At 33.8% G+C, this 19,299-nt stretch overlaps 1 protein-coding gene and 1 pseudogene across 1 annotated transcript in view; both read left to right on the forward strand.

The window, feature by feature from the left end:
* The window catches only part of Ctnna3 (catenin alpha 3), a 1,639,810-nt gene that overhangs the window by 498,194 nt on the left and 1,122,317 nt on the right, over positions 1 to 19,299 (forward strand). The window lies entirely within an intron of this gene.
* LOC101957698 (RNA transcription, translation and transport factor protein pseudogene) lies at positions 11,844 to 12,579 on the forward strand (annotated as a pseudogene).

The raw sequence follows: 19,299 nt of genomic DNA on the forward strand, positions 1-19,299 counted from the left end.
CCTTCAATTTTTCTCCATTCAGAATGATGCTAGCCTGAGGCTTAGCATAGATAGCTTTTACAATATTGAGGTATGTTCCTGTTATCCCTAGTTTTTCTAGAGTTTTGAACATAAAGGGATGCTGTACTTTGTCAAATGCTTTTTCTGCATCTATCAAGATGATCATATGGTTCTTATCTTTAAGTGTATTGATGTGGTGAAAAACATTTATTGATTTCCCTATATTGAACCAGCCTTGCATCCCAGGGATGAATCCTACTTGATCATGGTGCAAAATTTTTTTGATATGTTTTTGTATCTGATTCGCCAGAATTTTTTTGAGGATTTTTGCATCTAGATTCATTAGAGATATTGGTCTGTAGTTTCCTTTCTTTGAGGTGTCTTTGTCTGGTTTAGGGATCAGAGTGATGTTGGCCTCGTAGAATGAATTTGGAAGTTCTCTCTCTTTTTCTATTTCCTGGAATAGCTTGAAAAGTATTGGTATTAGTTCTCCTTTAAAGGTTTTGTAAAACTCTGCTGTATACCCATCTGGTCCTGGGCTTTTCTTAATTGGTATTCTTTTGATGGCTTCTTCTATTTCCTCAATTGATATTGGTCTGTTTAGGTTATCTATATCCTCCTGACTCAATCTGGGTAGATCATATGACTTAAGAAATTTATAGATGCCTTAACTATCTTCTATTTTATTGGAGTATAAGGATTCAAAATAATTTCTAATTATTTTCTGTATTTCTGAAGTGTCTGTTGTGATATTGCCTTTTTCATCCCGTATGCTAGTAATTTGAGTTCTCTCTCTTCTTATCTTCATTAGCATGGCTAAGGGTCTGTCGATCTTATTTATTTTTTCAAAGAACCAACTTTATTTTTGTCAATTTTTTCAATTGTTTCTTTTGTTTCTATTTCATTAATTTCAGCTCTGGTTTTAATTATTTCTTGCCTTCTACTTCTTTTGCTGTTGTTTTGCTCTTCTTTTTCTAGGATTTTGAGATGAAGTGTGAGATCATTTATTTGTTGGCTTTTCCTTTTTTTAAGGAATGAACTCCAGGCAATGAATTTTCCTCTTAGAACTGCTTTCATTGTGTCCCATAGATTTCAATATGTTGTGTCTGTGTTTTGATTTATCTCTAAGAATTTTTTAATTTCCTCCTTGATGTCTTCTATAACCCATTGATCATTCAGTAACCTATTGTTCATTCTCCAAGTGATGCATGATTTTTCCTTCCTTCTTTTATCGTTGATTTCAAGTTTCATTCCATTATGATCAGATAAGATGCATCATATTATCTCTACTCCTTTATAATGTCTAAGAGTTGCCCTGTGACATAATATATGATCTATTTTTGAGAAGGATCCATGTGCTGCTGAGAAAAAAGTGTAACTGCTTGATGTTCGGTGGTATATTCTATATATGTCAATTAAGTCTAGGTTATTAATTGTATTATTGAGTTCTATAATTTCTTTATTCAACTTGTGTTTGGAAGATCTGTCCAGTGGTGAGAGAGGTGTGTTGAAGTCTCCCTTAATTATTGTATGGTGGGCTATTAGACTCTGGAACTTGAGAAGAGATTTTTTGATGAACATAGCTGCACCATTGTTTGGAGCATATATATTTTGATTGTTATGTTTTGTTGGTGTATGGTTCCCTTGAGCAGTATGTAGTGTCCCTCTTTATCCCTTTTGATTAACTTTGGCTTGAAATCTATTTTATTTGATATGAGTATGGACACTACTGCTTGTTTCCCATATGATTTTTCCCAACCTTTCACCTTCAGTCTATGTATGTCTTGTCCTGTCAAATGCATCTCCTGTATGCAGCATATTATTGGGTCTTTTTTTTTTTTTATCCATTCTACTAGCCTGTGTTTCTTAATTGGTGAGTTTAAGCCATTAACATTTAGAGTTATTATTGAGATATGGACTATTCTTCCAACCATATTTGTTTATTTATGTTATTTAACATGGTTTGGTTTTCCTCTTTTATTTTTTCCCTTTACTGTACTACCCCCCACTGTTGATTTTCATTGTTATTTTCCATTTCCTCTTCCTATAATGTTTTCCCGAGGATGTTTTAAAGAGATGGTTTTCTAGCTGCAAATTCTTTTAGCTTTTGTTTATCATGAAAGGTTTTAATTTCATCTTCCATCGTGAAGCTTAATTTCACTGGATACACAATTCTTGGTTGGAAACCACTTTCTTTCAGCGTTTGAAATATGTTGTTCCAGGATCTTCTAGCTTTCAGAGACTGGGTTGAAAGATCAGCTGTTATCCTGATTGGTTTACCCCTAAATGTAATCTGCTTCCTTTCTCTTGAAGCTTTTAAAATTCTCTCCTTATTCTGTATGTTGGGCATCTTCATTATAATGTGTCTAGGTGTGGATCTCTTATGATTTTGCACGTTCAGCGTCCTGTAGGCTTCTAGGATTTGGGATTCTGGCTCATTCTTCAAGTCTGGGAAGTTTTCTTGTATTATTTCGTTGAAGAGATTGCTCATTCCTTTGGTTTGGACCTCTATACCTTCCTGTATTTCTGTGACTCTTAAGTTTGGTCTCTTTATGTTATCCCATATTTCTTGGATGTTGTGCTCATGGTTTCTTAAGAGTCTCGCTGAGCTGTCTGTGTTCTTTTCAAGTTGAAATACTTTGTCTTCATTGTCTGATGTTCTATCTTCTAAGTGTTCTAATCTGCTGGTAGTATTCTCATTTGAGTTTTTAAGTTGTTTTATTGCTTCCTGCATTTCTCTGATTTCTGTTTGTTTTTTATAACCTCTATCTCCCTGTATAGTTGATCTTTTGCTTCTTGGATTTGTTTATGTAATTCATTGTGGAAGTGATCTTTCATTGTCTGATTTTGCTGTCTAATGTCTTCCTTGAGACTCCAGATCATCTGAAGCAGTAAATCCTGAATTCTTTGTCTGACATTCCATTTGCTACAGATATTATCTCTTCTAAAGTTGAGTTGACCTGCATTGCTTGTGGTCCTTTCTTTCCTTGCCTTTTCATACTGCTCAAGTTTCTTTCAGCTTGGTGAAACTGTTGTGTTATTGAATTTTCCCCCTATATATTTATATTGCTCTTGTTTAGTTGCAAAGTCTCCCTTGCAGGGGCGGGCGGCAAGAAGCAAAAGATCAACTATATTAGAACACTTAGAAGATAGAACATCAGAACATCCTCCTCCAATTGGGGTGATCTGTCTATCATGCCGGCGGGCTACTGGGCCCCTTCTCTAGGTCACGTGGTCTGCCTACCTTGCGGGCAATGGCTGGGCCCCTCCTCCAATAGGGGTGATCTGTCTACCATGCTGGCGGGCTGCTAGGCCTGTTCTCCAGGCTGCAGGTCTGCCTACCTTGCAGGCAGGGGCGGTGGCTGTTACCTCCTCCAATTGGGGTGATCTTTCAATTAGGCCAGTGGGCCGCTGGGCCCCTTCTCCAGGACGCACGGTCTGCCTACCTTGCGGGCGGCAGCTGGGCCCTTCCTCCAATTGGGGTGATGTGTCTACCACACTGGCTGGCCGCTGGGCCTGTTCTCCCTGTGGGTCACAGGTCTGCCTACCTTGCAGGCGTGGGTTACGGCTCTGCCCCTCCTCCTATTGGGGTGATGTATCTACCACGCCAGTGGGCCCCTGGGCCTGTTCTGCTGTTTGGTCGTAGGTCTGCCTACCTTGCAGGTGCGGGCGGCGGCTCTTCTCTGCCCCTCCTCCAATTGGGGTAATGTGTATACCCCGCCGGCGGGCCGTTGGGCCTATTATGCGGTTTGGTTGCAGGTCTGCCTACCTTGCAGGCACGGGCGGCGGCTCTGCTCTCTGGGGTAAATTCTTAAGGCATAGTTCTATAAAGGTTGAATAATTTAGAGCAGCTTAATTGGTTCCTCTAGATTACATGCTTTTTGAAAGTTGGTGCTGTGTATCTTCATGTTTGTATGCCTTGTGCCAAATGTGGCTCATGTGATGGTCTTTGTGAAGTGACTAAATTACAAAACCTCTAAGATATATCAAAGTATTTTATTCAGATAGTGTCCTATTACTGCCACTATTCAGAGGATTCTAAACCAGAAGCATTTTCCTGTGTCCTGTAAGAAATTCTTTCCTTATACTCTGAGTAATGCCAGAGAAAATGAAGTGTGAAATACATGACTGCTCTATTGCTGAGAGTCAAGGATCATCCAGATAAGTAGGAATGCTGGAAGGTCACACAGGCAGACCAAAGTCATAACCAGGTTAAAAAGTGGAGCCAACATTTTTTATAAAAAAAGCATTTGGGGAGAAAAAAATGTGATATTAAAATTCAGAAAGAATAAACAGAATGGGGTGATGCAAGACATTCAAACCTGAAGAGAGACTCTAGTATCTAAAGTCCTGAAAACCATAGCTATAAGAACCATGTGGTTTGTTGAAATGCTGCTATCTAAGGCTCACATTGACTGACTGCTCTGCAGTCTCAGGAATTGTATTCTACAATTGGAATATTAAGAAACATGTTTGGTGGTTTTATGCACAGTCATATTTGAAAAGCACTGCTATACAATTAGTCAAGAGGTAAATGTTTTTTAACAATTCAATGTAAGGAGGAACTAGAAGATGATATCAGAACCTCATCAACCTATCTTAATAGTTATATGTGTGTGTGTGTCTGTGTGTGCACGTACGTCCATGCATGCGCGCCCGTGCACAAGGGCGCACAGCATGCACATGAACATGCATGCATGTTTATTTAAAGTTAATGACTAGTATACTGTCTATAGTTCAAGTTTCATAGCATAGAGAGGAGTTCCTTTTAAGAAATTTTCTTTTTGAGTTTATATATCAAAAAATGATTAAGTATGCTTAATGAATCCTGGCTGAGTTTTATGGTCAATATTCATTTTTCAGAATAAACAATACTAAGTAAGAACCACCTTTTAAATGTGGTTCTTTAGCTGGCCTAATTTTGAAAGGCAGATCCTGCATTAGCTATAGATAGTGAATAGTGAATGGTTGCTAAATGTTTGAATGGCTCTGGGTCACCAGAAGTTTTCTATTCTTATAATGTTGAAAGATTCTGTATAGTACCTTCCTTTTGATTATGTTTTCATAGGAGTGGCAAGGAAGCATGGGAACTTACCAAAGTGGTAAAATTTAATAATCACTAAATTCTGAGCATTATTTTTATTATAAAACCAATTTTTAAAGGTCCTTATCTCTACTGTACTAAAGATTCATATCTCATTTTTGTATACATTTCAAAACTTCTCTAGTAAACATGTGGGGTAATCCTATTTGACTTTACTTTTGATGTTTAATTGCAAATTGTATTTAATTTAATTGAGAACTTTTTTGTGTGTATATGGTTAATAGGCTATAGTGTCAGAGTTTGGGGGTCATTTAAAAGTAGATGACTGGAAAAATAGTCATTAATTGGATTTGAGATTTTTTTAACTTAAAATGTCATTTCTAGATTTTAGTCTTTTAAACTTAAATTGGTTGAGAAGTAAATTTAGCAAGCAAAATGGCAACATTTGAAATGAAATGGTTAATGTTCCAAGGAAATAGGAAGGCTAATGTATCTTGTTAGTTTCTTATTTAATGAATATGGTTCCATTGAAAAAATAAGAAAATTTTTTATTTTAAAGTACTATTAGAAGCTCAGTCCATGGGGGCAAGTGTTGTGTAGAGATTAATATGAAATGTCATATTCCCTTCTTTCACAGGGGTGACCATCCAAAGAAGGCTACTGTAAAATGTAGCTGTGTGCTTTTTTATCAAAGGGTTTAAATGAGTGAGCAGTCGAATTTTCACACTTCTTTTTTTCCTCCCTTATATTTTAAATTAATGTACACTTTTAATTTATACTTTTTTTCATGATCATCCCAGTTTTAACTTGTATTATCTCTAAGTTTTCTATGTAAGAAAGAGAAAGGGGAGGGAAAAAACCTTCTAGATGTAGTTACTTCACCAATAAAAGACCAGTTGTATTCATTTTTATTCTTTACATTAAAAATTATTGAGACATTAATATTTTTTCTCAATAACAAAAATAGAAATAACAAAAAAAAAAAGAAAACAAAACAAAACTTTAGTCTCAGGACACCTATTTTTGTTGTTGTTGTTGTTTGACATCTTCTGGAGAAAGTTTTGTATACAGAATATTGATTTCTACTGACCTAATACCCAACCCTTGCCAAGTTATACTGATGAAGAAATTAGAGAATTTAAGTCTTTGGTCATTTAAAAATGTTGGCAAGGAGGAAAGCTGTTAAAGAAAAAAGAGGAAACTGTTCCAGCCAAGGCTGCTGTAAAATGTAGCTGTGTAAACTGCAGCCCAGAAGTGCTTGTAGTGGAGAAAATTGCAGCTAGGCTATAAGTTTTAACCTGAGGAAAAGTCTTTTATGGTAATTCTAACAAAATCAGATCCATTCATTTTAGAATTATTATTTTCCAATTGGAGTAAGTATCAATGAAATGAATAACTTTTAGAAGTAAGAATAGAATGGGGCTTTTTATAAAGGGTTTTATGTTAGGAAAATTATGTCTTTTCTGAATCATCACCTTTTCTCATTCTACATAAATATTAAGCACTTATGAGCGTACTTTCTATATTTTGAAAGGAGAATACTACATAAATTTAAAAACCTGTTTCCTTTTCTACCAGTTATTTAAAGATAATCTATACAATGAGATATGTATGTAAACCTAGAAGCCTGATTGATGTATTATAGATAGAAATAAACCTTAGTAAGATCATTGTATTGTAGGTTAATAGAAACACCTTGGTTAACTTTCTCTTTTGTGCCTTTATCTCAGGGCCCTCACTATTAAGAAGTCTACAAAGTATACATGTAGGATTAGAATGGCATCAGAGTTGTTGCTGAGAAACAACTTAGAAGGCTTTTTTCAGTATCCATAGTGAGAGCTGACCTTTACCTGCACTGACTGTTGCAAAGTGATTGAAAAGCTCTTTGAGTAGAGAAATATTTAGGAAGTTTGCATTAGTCATGGTTCTTCAGAGAAACAGAGCCAATAAGAATGTGTTAAGGAGATAATTCCTTTAAAATAAATCTTGTTGTATTTATAAGTCTAAATATGAATGTGATCATGGAAGCTAGTGAGCTGGAGATGCAGGAAAGCTAATGGATTTAGTCCAGTCTGAGTCTGAGGGTATGGAGACCAGGAAAGTCTGTGGTGTAGTTTTAGTCCAAAGACTGGCAAACTCAGGACCCCAAAATACTAGAGTTTCAGTTTAAATTTGAGGCAGGAAAAGGTCAGTGTTCCAGTTCAAGGTCATTAGGCAAGAAGAATACTTTCTTATTCAGGGAAGAGTCAGCCTTTTTCTTCTAGTCAAGCCATTGATTGATTGGATAAAGTCAATTTACATTAGAGAAGCAAACTGCTTTACTTAGTCTACCAATTTAAATGTTTATTCTCATCCAAAAATGCCTTCACAGACACCAAGAATAATGTTTGACCAAATATCTGGGAACCTTGTAACCAGTCAAGTTGGCATATAAAGTAAACCATTATAAGATTAAATTGGATTTTAGAAGATTTGAAGATTAATTAGAAATGGGGTAAGCAAGAGGAGAAGTAAAAAGAATACTCTTAAGTTTTGAGTTTGAGCAATGATTAATGGCATTTGCTAGGCTGAAGCCATAAAGAAAAGTAGCAATGTGAATGACTCAAACTAAGCTCTTTTTGATATACCTATATATCTATGCATATAGATATAGAATTATAGTTTTGACCACAGTCTCAAGTTGCTCCCCAATGAGTTGGAATGATAACTAAAAGTCATAGGTTAGATAAAGTGTTTATGTTAGAGATATAATGTGCAAAGATGTGCTTAGATTCTGAGAAGAGTTTGAAAAAGAACTGGGTTGAGCTTGGTAATGGCTGATCCAGGTCAGGATTCTCAATACTCTTTATACAGTGTTATTTTTAGCTATAGTCTCAGTTATAACTTGAATGTTTGGGAATGATGTGAACTCTGATTGTTTTGTCAACATTGCAGAAGATCAGACCACATCCCGGACTGTGGGGTGCCACAGACGGGTGCAGCAAAATGGGGGGGTGAGAGTGTGGGTGTGTGTGTGGGGGGGTGGGGGGTGACAAGTAACTTGTGTACATTGATACAGCAGGAGTGGGAGCCGTTTATTGTAGGATTGGAGGAGTATATATACATCCACACAGCTTATCATTATTAACATAAACTGGATACAGCAATCAACCAATAAGGAATCTCCACATTTAATGGCTCGATGGCATTACTTCACAAACCACTCCCTCTGGCAAAATGCCAGGCGCCATCTTGACTTGTTTATAGACCCTAACAGTGGGGATGGTCTTTTCCTGGAAGAAATGGATATTACATTCTTCTGCTTTAGGATGTGGATGGAGATTGAATCCTAGTATAATGATGTTCATTTTATTATATAAGTGAATATGATTGGTGGGGTACAAATCTGGTCTCTCTCCTCAGGTAAGCACTAGCTTTTGAACCCCTTGTGTTATTTATGTACTGAATTATTGTTTTCATTAGCATTAAACATGTAGATTTTATCATATATTTATCACTCAAAGTAAATCTAACATATATTTATAATGAGTTAAAATCTAAACACAAATATACAAAACATACCAAAATAGAGGAGGAAAATAATTATTCATTAACTCATGAGAAGTAAAGAAATAAATTAATATTTGAGTATTTGCTGATTTGAATTATCAGGTAGGAAATGTATGCTATAGTTGTACCAAATCCAGTGGAGAATTCTAGTAGAAGAGGCTTTTGCTCCCTAATAGAAGAAAAAAATATAAAGCAAAATCAGAAACCCCCCAAACAATGCATGACTTCCCAATTTACTTGGCCACAATTATCTGGCTTTTTAGAATCCTGTCTCATTGATTCATCTAGCAAAGGTCAAAGTGTTTCATTGTTAACCATTTTTGACAGAGATGAATTTACCCCAGTGTGTATGGATCTGGCAGAGAGGTTTGACTTGCAATTTTTCACTCAACTATCCTTTGAGAGTAAAGTTTAGTTAACATAAATTTGTCTTGTGGTTAGGATATGCTGAACAAATTGCTAGTATGAAGGTTTTCTTTGAAATGGAACCTGGGTAATAATTACAATTCTTGCATTCTTACAAATGATTTTGTCTGTTTTGGTTGCCAAATAGCATTCTATAATCATATCAGAAGTTCTTCATTAGTTTAACTTGTCATGAAAACTCTCATGAAATATGCATAATAAAATTAGTGTTTCTACTCTCTCTCTTTTATTTTTGAAATAGTCTTCACTCTGAAAGACAGTTTTCTTTTAAAGTAGTGAAAGGCAATTGCTTGATGTGATGAATTTATAGAAAAGGGGTATTTTATTCAGAGGTTAGGTCTCTGAATTAACAGAAAGGGGTAAACCAAGTATAGTTAAAATTACTCCTAAAGAAGGAGTATGGGGATCAATATACCATGTCTCAGCAAGTCATCCAGTTTCTCTAGTTCAGCATAAGAAATATGCATCTTTAAATACCATACTCACCCATAACAAGGCTAGTTGCTCATATGCTGGGACATATGGGCATTGTGGATTAATAGTCCCCATTTCACACTCTATTCAGTTCATAGATATTGGTGGACAGAATCTTTGGTTATATTGCTTTCTTTTCAGCATATATAATTAAAGTTGTGTAAGCTACATGTGTTTATGATACAACTTCACTCTAGATTCTATTCTATTATATTTAGGCATTATTTCCTTAAATCTATTAGAAGTGGGATTACTGTCATAATCTGGAGAAAAGTTTTACCATAAAGCAATTAAAAAATTAACATTTGTAGATGTAAGTTTGAGGAATTATAAATTTATTCCATAGCATACTATAGGGGCATTAAAAATATTTGCAAAGAACATCGATTACTAGTGACTCATTAAAGAAAATCATAAGATATTGGGGAGGTCATTCTAAATTTTAACAAATATTTTTTTAAACAATTGACAGTCACTCTTAGGTAGATGAAATCAGTATTTTAATTTTATTTGTTGTCGTTAGGAAAATGCCCTATTAGTGTCATAGGACTTTAAGATGTTGTTATAATTTCCTTACATATTACATAATGCCTAGTGAAAAACATGTTAAATATGTATAAAATAAAATTAGTTATATTAATTTCTGTTTTATTTGGTGAAACATACAGACAAAAGTAACAATTGATGTTTTCTTCTGTTTCTCATAACTTAACTTGTGTCCTATGAGTCACTGCCATTCCAGCGGAGCTCTGGTCATTGATTAGAGATTCACCAGCTTAACTTAATAAATGATTTGCTCAAGTCTCCTGTATAAAAGGCCTATTCAGACTACTCAGACCTTGTAGATATTTAGCCACTAATGCCAAGATTATTGATGATAATCTTTGTCTTGTGGGTTATCATGCATCATAATAACAGTATTTTGAAGCCTATTGTCAAATCAATTTATCTTACTTGTGGAATCATGTAAAGAAAATACCACTTTATATTTAATATTATCCATGATTAGTTTGTTATAAGTAAATTTTGAATGGTTTACAAATGAATTATCTTGATCTGGGAATGACGGATTTATTATAGTTTAATATACTGGTGAAAACATTTTAATTTTAATTTAATTCTGTCATTTTGACAGTCTTTACTGTAAAACCTGGAACACTGAATAGACGGTTTTTCAGGAGACCCCAGACCTTTTTGACAAAGCCACAGTTTACTATGAACTTGTTCTGATGATAAGTTATGTAGTCATGGCAAGTGATTAGGAATTTGTCATTTTCCATTTGAGAAATATAATGTATAAATGAATTTTTAAATAATTTTTCATTATATGGACTTTTTATTGGGAGTAGTGTTTACATAAAATATGCCACATTCATTTATAGACTACAAACACACATCACTATGTACCAAAGTATAATAGCTATGAGCTTGGGTAGCCCTTAATATTTTTCAAATTTGAAACATTGTATCAATTATGGAACTGTAACTAATTAATAATTGAAGTTTAGTGTTTAAGATGTATCACCAGAAATCTGAATATTTTATAGAGCCATTTCATATTTTTTGTAGCAGTGATTTTCAACTTTCTTCACACATTGAAGTCTTCTATCTGAAGAAAAAGTTTTCTGGGACTCACCCTTAGAGATTCTGAGGCAGTATACCTAGATTAGGGCTTAATTACTTAGATTTCTAAATTTTCATGTGCTGTTGATCTGAAGTCCACATTTGAGAATCCATGTTTTAGATAGACTTTTAAAGGCTACCAGAGAAAAACAATAGGTAACATTGAGAGGGAAACCAGTTTGGATCTCAGCTGATCTTTCAATCCAGGCCCTCAAAGCTTAGAGGTCTTAGAATAATATATGCCAAGCTGTGAAAGAAAATGGATGCCAGCCAAGAATACTATACCCAGCAAAATTAAGCTTCAGAATTGATGATGAAATAAAACTTTCCATAATAAAATAAGTTAAAACAATTCACTAGAAAGCCTTTACTATAAACCATACCCAATAAGATATTTCATGAAGAAGAAATGAAAAGTAAAAGTGAAAACCAGCAAAGGAGAAACTATAATAAAAGAACAGTGAATCAATTGACAAACTAATTCATATTAAAAACAAGAAATAAATCAAAATGATATAGAATAAAAATCATATCTCAATAATAGCACTGAATGTAAATGGCCTAAATTAATCGAACTAAGACATAGACTTGCATTTTGGACTAAAAAACAAGACCCAGGTGCCAGCCTGCTCTATTGCCAGCACATTGCAGGTTCCTGAGCTGCCTGTTCCACTTTGCTTCTCCTCTCCTGGGAAGGCCCTGGGGACAAGAGCAAGAAGTGGGGACCATGTTCTGATGCAAACTGATGGCTCTCAACTACTACAATCCTTCTAGCTTCAACTGTAAAGATGAAACAGAATTTAGAAACTATATTGTTTGGCTTGAATATCAGATGATTACTACACTACAAGATTAAAGACAGGTAATATAAGAAACATCCACAGCAGTGACTATCCTGAGTACTTTGAAAAGTATCTCAGAGATGTTAACTGTTCCTTCAAGATTCAGGATTGACAAGAAGCAATTGGTTGGCTTATTGGATTTGCTATTAGACTTGAGTATGGAGATGATGCTGAAAAAGATGATACAAGGACTTGGTACCTGATAATGCAAAAAATATTGACAATGCAACTAAAAATGCAGAGGCATTGGTCAATTTGGATGTAAATAATCCTGACTTCAAGCTGGTGTGATGGCTTTGGCTAACCTTCAGATTCAGTATGGTGATAATTGCCTGGTAATGCTTGAGGCAATTAGCATTTGGGTTCAAGGATGCCTAACACATGATGCAGTTGTTAAAGCAAATCAAACAAAAGAGGGCTTGCCTATTGCTTTAGACAAAAATATTCTTGGCTTTGACACAGAAGATGAATTTCCTAATGAAGCTGCCAAGATTCTGTGATTGCTACATATAGAAGAACTCAAAGAGCTACAGAAAAAAAATTGATGAAGCCATAGTAGCTGTTCAGGCAATTATTGTTGATCCAAAGACAGAGCATAGATTAGGGAAAGTTGGTAGATGAAGGATTTTAGCTTCTTACCTACTTAGTATAATTGGGAACCATGTACACTTCCAGCAGGTGTTTGGAAATCAAATGTCACATTTTCAAGGGAAATTGACTATGTTCTAGAGATTTACCACCATTGTTTTTTTTCCTCTAAATTAAGCATGAGAAAGTGGGGGAAAGAATAAGACAGGACCCAACAATATGGTGTCTCCAAGAGGCTCACCTCATAGGCAAAGACATCCACAGACTGAAGGTAAAAGGATGAGAAAAACAAAACATATCCTATCTTAAAAACAAGCTGGGGTTTCCATCCTGATATCAAATACAGTAGACATTAAGCCAAAGTTAATCAGAAGGGACAAAGAAGGACATTTTGTACTGCTTAAGGAAATTATACATCAACAAGACATAACAATCATAAATATTTATGTCCCAAACAATGGACCATCTGCGTATATCAAATAAGCCTTTCTCAATTTCAAGAAGCAAATAGACCACAACACAATAATATTGGGTGACTTTAAAACACCTCTTTTACCACTAGATAGATCCTCCAAACAAAAATTAAATAAAGAAGCTATAGAACTAAAAAATACAATTAGTAATTTAGACTTAACAGACATGTATAGAATACTTTATTCATCAATGAGTGAATATACTTTCTTTTCAGTGGTACATGGATCTTTCTCTAAAATAGACCATATCTCAGGCCATAAAGCAACTCTTAACAAATACAAAAAAATAGAGATAATACCTTGCATCCTATAAGATCATAATGGAATGAAAGTAGAAATCAATGGTAATATAAAAAATAAAAGCTACCCTAACACCTGGAGACTAAATGATATGCTATTGAATGATTGAAGGAATACCAGAAGAATCCAGAATGAAATAATAAAAAATGCTTACAGGTTAATGAGAATAGTGATACAACATAGCAAAATCTCTGAGACACTATGAAGGCCATGTTAAGAGGAAAGTTCATTGCATTGAGCTCATTCATTAAAAGAATAGAAAGCCAACAAATAAATAACCTAAAATTATATCTCAAAGCCCTAAAAAAAGAACAAATCAACACCAAAAGCAGTTAGAAGACATAAAACAATTGAAATCAGAACTGCAATCAATGAAACTTAAACAAAAATAATCCAAAAAATTGACAAAACAAAAATCTGTGAAAAAAATCAATAAAATTGATAAATCCTTAGACAAGTGAACAAAGAGAAAGAGAAAACTCAAATTACTCAAAGTAATTTGTGATGGAAATGGAACTATTATTACTGAAATACAGGCAATAATCCAAACCTATTTTGAAAATTTATACTCTAATAGAAAATCTTGATGATATCAACAAAGTTCTAGGGACATATGACTTAAATAGAATCGGGAAGACATAGAACATTTAAACAGATCAATTTCAAGCAATGAAATAAAAGATACCATCAAAAGCCTACCAATTAAGGAAAGCCAAGGACCAGATGGAATCTCATCCAAGTTCTATAAGACCTTCAAAAAAAAATAATTCCAATATTGCTCAAATTATTTCATGAAATAGAAAAAGAGACAACCCTTCCAAACTCATTCTATGAAGCTAGTATGAGCCTGATGCCAAAACAAGATAAAGACACATCAAGGAAAGAATATTTCAGACTAATATCCCTGAAGAACATTGATGAAAAAATTCTTAATAAAATACTAGCAAATCACATACAAAAACATATTAAAAAGATAGTGCCTCAGAATCTAGTGGGGTTCATCTCAGAGATGCAAGTTTTTTTTTTCAATACATGGAAATCTATAAATGTACTTCATCACAAAAATAGACTTAAAGAGTCACATGATTATCTTAATGGAAGCAGAAGAAACATTTTACAAAATACAACATCTGTTCATATTCAAAACACTAGAAAAACTAGGAATAATACGAATGCACCTCAACATTGTAAAAGGTATATATGCTAAACCCAAGGCCAACATCATTCTGAATGGAGAAATATTGAAAGCATTTCCTCTAAAAACTGGAACAAGACAGGGATGCCCTCTTTCACCACTTTTATTCTAGCCAGAGCAATGAGACATGAGAAAGAAATTAAAGGAATACAAATAGGAAAAGAAGAACTCAAACTATTCCTATTTGCTGATGTCATGTTTCTATATTCACAAGACCCAAAAAACTACAATAGAAAATTTTCAGAACTCTTAAATGAATTCAGCAAAATAGCAGGATATAAGATTAACACCCATAAATCGATTGGGGTCTTACACACCAATGATGAATCAAGTGAAAGAGAAATTAGGAAAACTATCCCATTCAATGTTACATTAAATAAAATAAAATATTTTTTTATTTTATTGAAAACTACAGAACTATGAAAACTACAGGACACTAAAGAAAGAAATTCAAGAAGACCTTAGAAGATGGAAAGATCTCCCATGTTCTTTGATAGAATTAATATTGTTGAAAGGGCCACACTATCAAAAGTGTTATACAGATTTAATGTGGTTTCTATTAAGGTTACAATGATATTCTTCATAGAAATAGAAAAAGCAATCATGAAATTCATTCACAAAAAATAGTGTCCCAGAATAGCCAAAGCAATCCTCATCAACAAAAGTCAAATAGAAGGCATCACAATACTAGACCTTAAAATACTGCAGAGCTATAGTAACAAGGGCATGTTATTGGCACCAAAACAGACATGAAGACCACTGGTACAGAACAGAAGACACAAAGATAAACCCACATAAATATAGTTATCTCATACTAGAGAAAGTCACCATAAACATACATTGGAGAAAAGATAGGCTCTTCAATAAATGGTACTGGGAAAACTGGAAATGCATATGCACCAAAGTGAAACTAAACCTCTCTCTCACCCTGCACAAAACTGAACTCAAAGAGGATCAAGGACCTAGGCTTTAGAACAGAGACCCTGTGCCTAACAGAAGAAAAAGTAGGCCCAATTCTCCATCATGTCAGCCTAGGAACCAACGTCCTCAACAAGATTCCTAAAGCACAAGCAGTAAAATCAAGAATCAATAAATGGGATGAAATCAAACTAAAAAGCTTCCTCACAGAAAAGGAAACAATCAAGTACCTGAAGAAAGAGCCTACAGAATGAGAGAAAATCGTTGCCACCTGCATCTCAGATGGAGCATTAATCTCCAGGATATATGAAGATCTCAAAAAACTTAACACCAAAAACAAAAACAAAACCAAAAAACCACAAATAGCCCAATTAATAAATGTGCAAAGGAATTGAACAGACACTTCACAGAAAATAAATAAGAATGATCAACAAATATATGAAGAAAATGTTCGACATCAATAGCAATTAGAGAAATGCAAATTAAAACTACACTGAAATTTCTTCTCACTCCAATAAAAATATCAAGAATACAAGGAACAATAAATGTTGGCAAAAAGACACACTCCTACATTGCTGGTGGGACTGCAAATTGGTGCAAGCACTGTGGAAAGCAGTATGGAGATTCCACAGAAAACTTGGAAAGGAATCACCATTTGATCCAGTTATCCCACTCATCAGTATTTACCCCAAAGACTTAAAATCAGAATTCTATAGTGATGTGGTCCCATCAATGTTCATAAAAGATCAATTCACCTTAGTTAAGCTATGAAACCAACATAGGTGAATGGATAGATGAATGGATAAAGAAAATGTGATACATATGCATAATGGAATATTACTCAACCATAAAGCCAAATGAAATTGTGGCATTTGCCAGCAAATGGATGGAATTGGAGGCCATCATGCTAAGTGAAATAAGCCAATCCAAAAAAACTACAGGCTGAATGATGTCTTTGATATGTGGATACTGACTCACAATAGACTGCAGGGAAGGAGGATTAGAGGTTATACAGATTGGACGGGGTAGGAAGGAAGCGAGAGTAGATGGCAATGGGAGAGACAATAGAATGAATCAGACATAATTTTCCTGTGTTCATATATGAAAACACGACCAGTGTAACTCGATATCATGTACAACCACAGGAATGAGAAGTTATGCTCCATGTATGTAGGTATGTCAAAATATATTTTACTGTCATGTGTAACTAAAAAGAATAAATTAAAAAATCCATTCTTTATAGAAATGGAGGCAATATGTGCTTTCTCAGGTTTTTAAAGATCTGGTTCCAAACAATGGACACACACACACACACACACACACACACACACACATTTGTATGTATAAGTATATAATATATTAAAATATTATACTATGTATTTTACATATAATTTATGTATGTAATGTATTTTATATAAAATTATTTTTATACATTTACATATATTTTATATGATTAATATATGTAACACATAATTATTAATATATCATATAGAATAAATAATTTTTTATATACAATGACTAAAATTTTAGTACATTTTATATATAATTAACATATTATATTACATAGATATTTCTATTACATATTATGCATATTTTATGCTTAATATACATATTTATATGTAATGTATGTATATTTATATGTATGTATGTTTTTGTGTGTTTGTGTGTAAGTAATTAACAGCAGATGTTAGGTTTCATTTTCTCTCCTTGCCCTCTGAATTGTGTTTATTTCCCTTAAGAGAAGAATTTATAACATTGGAAACTATATACTCTAAAACTAGGGGAGAAAAGAAGACACCTTTTTTAATGAGTTAAATTATCTGATTAATCTTTATAAATCACACAATATTTATTTTCCCTAACCATTGAGTACCATTATGAAGTATATGTGATGTTTCTCACTAAGTGAACTATACTGTGCAATTTTTTTTCTGTTATAGTTCAGCATTTTGCCATGCTCAAAGGTTGTTATTTTGAGGTGGATTTTCATCGTGTAAAGTTTAGTTGTGGACAAGGGTAAAATAAAAGGTGTTCAAATGTCTGGTAGCATTTTTTTGTTATTTATGATTTCAGATACGTTCTTTATTAGCTGAAAAAATAACATTAAATCATGCTATTTTAAAACTGGAACTGTTATTGTAATTACATGTTGAATTTACTGCTATTTTTGAAGCTATCCATATAGATAGAGACCACTGAATTAACTGGGGAGTCACTGGAATAATTTTTTCCTATAACTAACATCTACAAAGTATACACTTAATAAATATTTGTTAAACAAATTAAATTTGGAGACTGGGCCCTTGAGATGATAGCTTACCAATTTTGATGTGAGATGCCAGGTAAGGAGGCAGAGCTTTTTTCATTAGTTATAATTTCAGCCTCTATGCTTAGTTCATCAGAATGCATAATGCTCATCCACCGATTTACAGGAGTGCTTCTTCATTACATATGGGCTGCACATCCTCTGATACTCTAAGAGCTGAGCCTTTCCAAATTGTATTTAATGGTCTGGATTTGGGGTGGAAATTAAACTGGAATACACTAATGCCTACCACTGCTAATACTGCATCATCCCTTTTTTTCCCCTCTTGTTTAGAATAACAACAAACAATATCAATGTATCTTGGTGGAAGTGCTTACTTTTTATTAATGTGGCTTTTAAAAAAGAGCTATATAATTCTGACAAATTAGGTTGGAATATTGCTGGTAATATATCCCTTATATGGCCTCATCAGACTGATGCTCCTGTACTCATAATGCCTTTTCTTTGTATTGAAAAATCTTTCCCTGTCAGCCAAGGAAGTATTAAAATCCTAAGTATAAAGCGATCTATCTTTTCTGTCCTTTATTCTGGGCCCTCAAAGACATCCTTTGAAAATAACACTTTTTATTGTGAAAACATAGAATCTTGGCAGTCAAAATATGTAATAATGCTTCTTTATTTTGATATGTAGCATTTATTAGTTATGAGCATGATATATTCCAAAGACCAAATTGCATTTAAAAAAGCAAAACAGGGCTGGGGATGTGGCTCAAGCGATAGCGCGTTCGCCTGGCATGCGTTCAATCCTCAGCACCATATACGAACAAAGATGTTGTGTCCGCTGATAACTAAAAAATAAAAATAAAAAAATATTAAAATTCTCTCTCTCTTTCTCTTAAAAAATAAAAATAAAAAAGCAAAACAATGTACTCTCCAAAATAACAAACACCCCCCATGTGCATCGTAATCAATTTTATAAATTAGCAGCTAACAAAATTTTATTCTTTTGACTGTACTCAGCATGCATTTGTTGTGTTTTATTTCCTTTTAACTAAAATGATTTCTTCTTCATTTTTCTTTCATAATTTATTTTAAATTTTATCCCACTGAAAATTTGTTACATTGCGTCAAATCTGTTCCTGTACAAGAAGAATAAAAATAAAGTTAAAAAATTTAAAAGACGTTATTTATTCATACAGTATGTGCTTTCTAAAAAGCTTATGTACTGTCCATGGTAGGTAGCATACTGCATTTAGTTTTCCATATATAAACTCTGTGTTAGAACTCTTTCCTAAGATTCTATCTAGTGCCCTTATGTAATCTCTTAATTAACAGTATAAAACTTACCCCATCTCACTTAAACCTCCCTTCTTCATGTTCTAGATAGGAAATTATCAATTGATTGTCCATATCTGATCTTGGGCTATTTTTATTTGCCCAAAACCATGTTGGCTCACATGGTACTACACACAAAAAAATTTAAATTAGTTGCCAAATAATTGAAAATTAGAAATTGCCTATAAAATTTCTGATTTTGACTTTCTTTGAAAACCTAGAAGATGCAGACCTATGTATTTATTTGGCAAGAGTAATCTGTATCT

This window comes from Ictidomys tridecemlineatus, chromosome 1, assembly GCF_052094955.1.
Source record: "Ictidomys tridecemlineatus isolate mIctTri1 chromosome 1, mIctTri1.hap1, whole genome shotgun sequence".
NCBI classification, from domain to species: Eukaryota; Metazoa; Chordata; class Mammalia; order Rodentia; family Sciuridae; genus Ictidomys; species Ictidomys tridecemlineatus.